The 9,546-nt window shown below is 33.3% G+C and overlaps 1 long non-coding RNA gene across 1 annotated transcript; it reads left to right on the forward strand.

Annotated features, from left to right (window-relative positions):
• Positions 1–2,113: 2,113 nt before the first annotated feature.
• LOC127723023 (uncharacterized) lies at positions 2,114–9,326 on the forward strand. The gene is made up of 3 exons (XR_007991803.1): positions 2,114–2,407; positions 6,329–6,420; positions 8,415–9,326. It is a non-coding gene; the product is annotated as an uncharacterized LOC127723023 (long non-coding RNA).
• The last annotated feature ends 220 nt before the right edge of the window (positions 9,327–9,546 follow it).

Below are 9,546 nucleotides of genomic sequence, written 5' to 3' on the forward strand. Positions count from 1 at the left end.
CTCCTTTGACATTATCATTGCAATCATATGACATTGCAGTACCTAGTTCCCTTATCCAGAAATTTTCTCTATCTTTTCGGAAAGGAGTACTGAGTACAGGGCTATTTGTGTGGTGATACATTTTCTCGATGATGCGTACTTTCATAGATAAAGAAGGATCATGGATATAAAGAACCCTGAATTGCGGATCTTTATTATCAGACCGGTGTTGATTCATCCTTTTACGCAAAGTTTGTCGAGTTTCACCAACATAAAGTAGTCCACACAAAGAACATTCAATTCCGTACACGACATTGTCCGTGGAACAATCCAGAGGCTCGAAAGATTTAGTATAATACGTTTTTCCTGTTAAATTACTGATAAAATCAGGAGTCGTGATTAACATATTACATGTCTTACACGTGCTCCTTTTTCCTTTTTGTGTTTACAAGAAGAAATGATAGGTGTTGATTCACTTGTAGCAGGTGTATTCAAACAGTCGAAAGTATTAACGCAACATGGCTTTAATTTATGAAAAATATCTGAATTTTTAAAGTAGTAATAACCTTCTGGCTGAACGTACGTCAAATCAAGGGTATCTCGGAGAATATTCCGTGGAACACACAAATCAAATGCTACAGTGTTCCGTGCAGCAAAAGAGGACCTTGGTAACCCGGGTGACGTCCCAGCCGGTTTGTTCTTTGTATTATTTGTTTTCATCATCCATAAAGCTACCAAGTTAATGATGCCCTCGGAGAATAATCCACCAGCAGTAAAGTTTCTTCTCGGAAGAAACTTGACATCGACTTGGTTGTAGTAAAAAGTAAAATCACAAAAAAAACTGAACTCCGAGGAAAACTCAAAAAGGAAATTCCCCAAAATCAAAAGTTCAAACACATCAAAAGTTGAAACACATCAAACGAATGGATATATTATATTAATAAATTTCATCATCAAATATGAAAAAATTATAATGTAGTTTCTTACAAGAATGCTATAAGCAAAGTACTTATTTTAATTTAATACCATGTTTGAATTTATATCGTTACGACACTAATATTGCAATCAGATGCATTTCAAAAGTAATGTGAATTCAATGTGGTATAAAATAAAACTTTGTTGCATTTAAAATCGATGAAAAAGCAACATTGAGATTTCAAATTAGTCATTAAAAATACTAATTACGTTTGGTTTTGTTTTTATGTGAAGACAGCTAATCTGAAAGAAAGGAAACAAACCATTTATTTAGCAGCATTCTCATTAATAATATTACAAGTAAAATAATTTGGAATATATGCTACGAAAGGTTAAACAGGAATTTTCAAAAAGGAAATTTAAATTATGACAAAAGAGCTAGTATTGCTTAGCTAAGCATAGATCGCTTACAAGATGTGCATGCATGGCTCATCGTATCTATTGCAATTAATTTCAATGAACTCAGTTACCTTAAAGTTAGAGTCGACTCTTAAAATGCAAATAATACTGGCACAGTTACATCCTCAATTCGTGTTAGTAAGTCTTGATTGATGTAGATATAAGGAATGTAAAAGGTTCACTATCTCCTTTGTCACACTTTTGATAGGATTGTTTCTTACTGCATCGGATAAGACGTTTGCAAAACGAACGACAAGAGATGCGTTCTTCGTCCGAGTAAGTGTGATATCATTTGTCCTAATATGTTATTTATGTGACAATAGAACGATAGGGTCTGGTTTTCGGAGACACATGATTTACTTTTACGAAACATATGATTATAAAAAGACAATCATGTGCGTATTCAGTAAAACTGGCCTTAACGGTCACCTCGTTTCAGTTGTCACCTGCCTCCAACGGCCACTTACAGACCCTCCCAAACGTTTTCTCTATATAATTTATCTCGTTTCAGCCGTCACCTGTCTAATGCGGTCAGCGGTCCCATAATTTTGCACGAAATCTTCATTTCAACTTTTACCAACGGTCATCTTAAAGTTTTTACCTATATAAATAATCATGACGAAAAATATATGTGTTCAGTACGCAGCGATGTTAAGGCAATTTCGTTAAGATTTTGTCAGGGGTAGATAACCCCGTAAGGACCTCATTATGTATTCATATATTCATTAAAGGCGAAGATTCCGTAAGCTGCGTCAACGATGAAACTGTATGAAATCAAATTACATACATGCCTGTTAACTAAAAACGGGTATCCATATGATGTAATTTGTTTATCGAAACACGAATATTGTATGTTTGTGCTTTAATTATTATGGCAAACAGTTGCAATAGCTGTTTTTGTTGACGAGATTGTCGGCTTGTGGACCCCGCCTCCTTTTGCAGATTAACCAATCAGTAGACGATCGCCGTCAAATAGATGTTTGTAGTTTGCAGAATGGAAAGAACCTTGCAGAAAAAAAAAATTTCACTTCTATGTGAAAATCTAACCAGAAAAGTAAGTGTGAGCCTCCAAATATGTATTATTTATGAAACATACGTTGCTTGTTTTGTTAATCATTCGCTTCAGAAATAAAAAAAACTGTATACTTATAGATAAAAAAGAGTTCAGTGTTGACAAGCATGATATACACGTGGTCATGGTGGTCAAAACGAAACTAGACTGCAACAAATATCTGAATTTTGAATAATTTATCGAATCCCGTCAATAAATGAACAGAATATCGAATGAAACAAGATCCCTCCATTATACCGAGAGCCCATTCTCAACATTTTCCCTGAAATTCGTTTCTAATTTTCGTTTTACGTTTAGCAGGTACCTGCCATTCGGGAAAAGGGGGGGGGGATTCCACCGTTCACTTCTCTCCGGCACCCACATTGCTGGAGCCATGACCCCTACTTTCAAAGCATGGAGCTTTTAATTTGTAACACAGGGCACACAAACTTGCTCAAAAGGAAGCCTTGCAAGACGTTATAATTATTTGGACTACCCCCCCCCCCCCCCCAACTTCTAGTACTACTCCCACCATGTAATCAGTGTGAAGTCTGTACTATATTATTTTCTAATTAGTGCTGTTGGTATTAATCAACTTTGAATTTAAAAGGGCGGTAAAGGGTTCATTTTATGCAATGTTTTCTATTTACCCAGTGTTTATATTTTATTTACTTGTTTTCGTGTTTTGACGGTTGACCTCTCAATACATGACATGTATCTCGTGTTTGGTTCTTTGTGCGTGCTACATGTTTCCCCTTATTTATTTCCATGTTTCCTGTCGTACAATTTCTCATGCTTGTCAAAAAAGTTTTGCAATTCTATTGAATATTTATGGTTCAAGTATGTGATAAAGAACTTCAAATTTATATGTACTATAAATGATAATTTTTTGAAATTGGATGCAACTTAAGCTGTTTAGAAAGTTAAAAGGTGACATCAACATGATTACATCTTTATGTCCATTAAAAATTACTACAGAAGGCTGACATGGCTGAGTATCTGGGTAATTGTTTGGAAATATCCTGGACAGTGCGTCTTTCTCTGGAAAAAGCCTGTGCACCTTGAATAAATTATCTTATTATCTGTGAACCAGTATTTTTTAAATCATTACCAAGTCAGAAATATATATATAACCAGTTGCAAGTTTATGTACTTAAATTGCTGGCTATATAGAACAATTTTTAATACATAGTCAAAATAATATTATAATTTCTTGAAAGGCTTTGTTAATGATTAACTGGGACGCCTTCCTCATATTCCTATGACTGTATTAGGAAGGAATCGCAGCAAAAAATTGAAGAAGCTTTTCATGACACAATAATATTATACTAATTAATATGTAGTTTGCTCATCAAGACTGCCCACTTTGACATATTCTTTTTATATATATATGTAGGACTAAAGTGCAATGGTTACGCTAAAGTGCGATGATCTACGCTTAAGTGCGATCAGATGACACGCTAAAGTGCGATGGTGTAACGGGAATGGGATTCAGGTGATGGTTTTTGTTTTTTGCTGTGTTCATATTAGTTTTTCGTTTATTGTATTGTTTCTAAATCATGTCGTTGTTATTCTCTTATGAATTGTTTTACACAAGTCATTTCGTGATCCTGTATAGCTTTCTATGCGACGTAAGCCAAGGTTCCACATTGAAGGTCATAACGTTATTAGGTGCATACATCAACGATATTTGGTCTTTTTGTATATTAATCAGTCCGTTATCTTTCTCGTTTGAATTGTTATACACTGGTCGTTTTGATACTCTTTGGTCGTTATAGAATACTATCTGCGGGGTTAGCCATACGGTAACCTATAGTTAATTACATTAATGACATTTAGCATTGGATAGCGACTTGTCGCATTGGCAATCATATTAGCACTTTAGCGTATCGCGGCATTTGACTTTAGCGTGTTCCATTAAATAGCACAAACTATCGCACCTAAGCGTGACCATCGCATTTTAGCGTCCCCATCTCACTTTAGAGTCCTACATATATATATAAGTAAAACAGTATTTAAATTGAATAGAACACTGCATGCATCATCGTTCTAAAAATAGAGTATTACATAAAATATCTGAACTGTATCCCTGTTGGCAGGAATTAAATCCATTACTAGAAGATATATCCCCGGTAAACAGAAGGGACCCATTTATAAAATTTTTTTTGGGAGGCCACTAGTCAGAGAGGCAGAAAAAAGCCCCATTTGTTATAAACATGATAAAGTCGTTTATTCTGTGACAACAGACCAGTTTGTGGAATATCTAAAGTACGCAAATCACATAATCAATTTATAAAAGGAAAAGGCCACAGCTCTGTAAGAACCCATAGATTAAGGAGGGTCTCATATTCTTATTGCTCTGAAAGTAAGTCTACCACCAACCGCTGAGAAAAAAAAATTACGACATGTACAAGTGTTATGGGCCAACTAGCGTAACGGTTAAAATGAACCAGACACCATGAACACAAATTAAACAAAAATTGATAATCATAAATTAAATAACAGCTATCACACAGATTTGAAAGAAATATATTTTTATTTGGAGCAATGCCTTGCTGATGAATCATTCAGATGATACTCAAAACAGCTTTCACCAATCTTCATGAAACTTTGGTGAATTGTTTGAATTTATCATGTTTATTGACATAAGTTTCCTTTCCATTTCTATTAGATATTTTTGATACCTGGTTTTGGAGTATAGGGACTTTATTCATAATAACGGGTCGAAATTATCGCGTTTTTTGGACAATGTCTCAAAAATGCTTAAACACATTTTCATGAAACTTGCTGAAATGTAACATAAGCTCCCTTACGATTTTTAATATATTTTAAATTTTACTTATTCCAGTTATGGGATTTTATTTATAAGAATTATTCATGAATTGTGCCACTGTGCGCAAGTTTTTTTTTTTTTTAATTTTTATACCCCCACTTTTTGTCTTTAAAGAAGTGGGGGTGGGTATACTGTTTTACTTCTGTCTGTACATCCTCAAGCCAGTCAGTCCTTCCGTCCCATGAATATTTTTAGTTGCATCTTCCTCAGGAACATATTTTACTTATTCCAGTTATGGGATTTTATTCATAAGAATTATTCATGAATTGTGCCACTGTGTGCAAGTTTGTTTTTTTTTTATTTTTATACCCCACTTTTAGTCTTTAAAAAAGTGGGGGTGGGTATACTGTTTTACTTCTGTCTGTACATCCTCAAGTCAGTCAGTCCGTCCGTCCGTCCTATGAATATTTTTCTTTGCATCTTTCTCGGGAACATTACAAGGATTTCTGAAATTTGGTTTCAGGGTTTATATGTGTCAGCTATACCATGTGATGCTTGATTAGATTCATCACTCAACAACCTTTGTTTACCTTTTACTTTAAGGGTATGGGGGTATATTAGTAGCTCACAGATTCACTTCTTTGTTTTAGATTTTTTTTTTGGGGGAGGGGGGGGGGGGGGCTGGCTTTTTTTTAGCACAGCTCTTTATTGTGGGTCTCATTGGGGTCTAAGCGTGACCCGGGATTGCCGATTTTTTGTAAGCCTGACACATGAAAGTCAAATTATTGTGCCGTGAAAACGGGAAATGAAGTCTAGCGGGACACGGGAAATTACAAAAAAATGAGAATTGCTAACGTACATAGTGTAAGCGGGATACGGGAATCTGACAAAACAGTAATCAGGATCCGGGATCAGGACCCCCCAATGAGACCCCCTTTATTTATCACAGGATGCAGCAATTCTAGAAATCCAAGAAAAAATATGCATTTATATATCTATGGAGGAAATCCTGATATCAAATTAGGGTTGTGTGGCAGACGAAATTTCTTTATTTTAAAAATTATATGAATCATTATACATATGTTTATGCTCCTTATTTTAAAAAAAGTACCTATATGTAATTAAATAATTACTTTCTCTTATTTTTTTAGCTCCCCTGTCAATTACAAGATACAGTATGCCATTCCAGCTTTGATGAAATAAAGTAATGGTTTGATTTGGAGTGCTTTATTATTATAAACAGGTAAATTGTTTTATCCTGATATCAGCTAACTATTGTACAATAAGACAACTCTCCCCAAGAGTCCAAATGACACAGACATTAACAACTATGGGTCTTTGAATGGCCTTCTACAATGAGTAAAGCCCATTCTGCATATTTGGCTATAAAAGGCCCCAAAATCACAAATGTAAAACATTTCAAAGGAGAAAATTAATGGTCTAATTTATGTAAACAAAAATGAATGAAAAAGAAATATGTAACACAGCAACAAATGACAACCACTGAATTCCAGGAACATACATTGTACATACGGAATGTGGATGGGTTAAACATGTTAGAGAGCCTGGCTTTTCTTCCTGTTTTATAATTTGTGCAAATAAATTTCTGTTCTTACATCATGTACATTGTAAGAATATTGTATGATGTAAACTCAGAAATTATTGCAATGTTTATATGAGGCAACTTTGAATATCGCAATAAAAGGAACTCACATTCTGAAATCTAGACATATAACTGTACAAGTATGCAGATTTTTCTGAAATCGCAATTATAAATCTCACATTTTTGTCCATTCTTCAAAAATTGCAAAAAAAAATGTACCCAATAATCATGATAATTTCTTAATTAAATCAATGTTAATGAAGTATCTGTACCAGCAATAAAATTTATTTACACAGACATGACAGATATTAATATTGTATTAATATCTGTCATGTCTGTGTAAATAAATTTTATTGCTGGTACATTTAAATTTATGTATTTATGTTAATTTACTTTGTTTTGTATCTCCTTTTCCGACAGGAATACTTCAATATCAATATCAGTAATCCACAGCTAAAAAAATTTTGCTAGCAAGTTCAGTGGATTACTGATATTGATATTGAAGTATTCCTGTCGTAATACATAAATTTAAATATTTATTACATAATACATCTTATAGGCACATCTGGGTTTTTGTCTCACCTTGACGGAGTCAAAAAGCGAGACATAGGTATGCTGTTTCCGGCGACGGCGGCGTCAACAATGTATTAGTTTGTGATTAGGTCTAGTTCATGGTGAACCATAAGTGGTAGGTCAATGATATTTGGTATGCAGTTGTATTAGCATTGGCACATCTCATTACCATGGAGATTATTTGGCTCCGCCCCCTTAGTCATGGTCTAGACTTTGAAAATTTTGCTAAGTTAACATGTATTAGTTTGTGATTAGGTCAGTTCAAGGGGAACCATTAGTGGTAGGCCAATGTTAATTGGTGTTCAGTTGTATAAGAAATTAGCACATCCATTTCCATGGAGAATATTTGGCCCCGCCCCCTCAGTCATGGTCTATTTACTTTGAAACTTTTGCTTAGTTTACATGTATTAGTTTGTGATAAGATCAGTTCAAGATGAACTGCTAATGTTAAGTCAATGATATTTGGTATGCAAATTTATTGGCATTTGCAAGTATCATTTTCATGGAGATTATATAGCCCCACCCCTGATCATGGTTCATTGACTTTGAAACTTTTACATAGTTTACAAGTTAAAGTTTGTGTTTAGGTATGTTTAAAGGGAATGACTTATAATAAGTCAATGGTATTTGGTATGCAGTTGTATTAGCATTGGCACATCTCATTCCATGGAGATTGTTTAGCCATGTACCTTCAGTCATGGTTCATCGACCTTGAATATTTGCATAACTTAAATGTTAAAGTATTGCTATTTTAATTTCAACATTTGCATTATCAAAATTACAAAAAGGCGAGACATATCTCTGTGATAACAGTTTATTTTTCATTTAACTTTAAAGTTTTATAAAATTACATGTAGTGCACCTTATTAAAATGTGTGTGGAAAATTAAATCCTTGTTCAAATGATGAATGAAGACATTATTAAATAAGGACAGGGAAATTATTTTGTTAGCATTTTAACAGTAACTTCTTGAAGAAATATGTTTGCACTAACTTTTGATTACTTTTCACATGTTGAAAATTTCATTTAATATATATTATATTTGCATTTTCATATTTCAGGGATGATGACCTGCAGTAGAAAGTTCCTTATAACTCATCATGGCCATTACGGAAGATCTGATTAAAATTTGTTTAGAAAGCCACCAAATATGTCCATGAAAAGTAGAAAAAAGACAGTAATTCTATATAATGTACATATATGTACTAAGCAGAAGCATTGACTGTTTCAAGACCAAATGAATTGGATTTTAGTGTTTTGATGCTGAGAGACAGAGGAAAATAAAATTAACTAGACAATTTAGCTTCTCTTTCATCATCATGTATCACTGAAGTTGATGTTTACCATCTTAAAGAGCTTTTACCTCAGTTAAAATGAATTCTAAATACGGACAGTTTGGAGATTTGTGAATTTTCTTACAATTGGAGTTTCAAAAAAGGATTTCATTTAACAAAATTATATTTCATGGATGTAATTTGTCGTTTCTTTCATGAAATATTTGAAAAATTTGCAATACATTTGTATCTGACCAAGTGAGAGATCTACAAATAGACATACGATATTCAGTTGAACTGTAAAGAAGGAGTTATTCATTTATAAGACTTATATGAGTGTTTTGTTATTTTTATGGCAATTACAGGGAAAAGATAGTAATTGATTTAAACATTAATCCTACCTAGATATACATGAGATATACTATCATATACATGTAGGCATACAATTCACTGATGCACCACTAATGGAGTTACATGTAATTATAAAACTAAGAATATGACATATGATTGCCAATAAATTAACAACTCTTCATCAGAGAACAAATAGTCATATTATATATTGTCCACCAGCATGACCAGAGAACAAGAAGATCATATTATATCATGATTTATATTTCAATTTCATTTCATTTCATAACAGTTAACACAGAATAAAGGTATACAAAAAGTTCAGAAGCATAAAAAAGTGTTTTAATTGCAGTTGTTGTTCATCTTAAAGTGACTTAGTCATATTGATGTTGACCTTCAATACTGAGCAAGACCTCTGTAACAGCCACAGAATGTTTGAACAACAAAATTATCTATACTTATATATTTGTCTATACTTAGAAATCAGAATTTTTTTTCATTTCTTGTCTAAATTAAAATTGGTTATACAATTGTATACGTTTGGCAAAAAAAAATATAAATTTATTTAAAT

This window comes from Mytilus californianus, unplaced genomic scaffold (assembly GCF_021869535.1).
Source record: "Mytilus californianus isolate M0D057914Y unplaced genomic scaffold, xbMytCali1.0.p SCAF_13, whole genome shotgun sequence".
Lineage (NCBI taxonomy): Eukaryota > Metazoa > Mollusca > Bivalvia > Mytilida > Mytilidae > Mytilus > Mytilus californianus.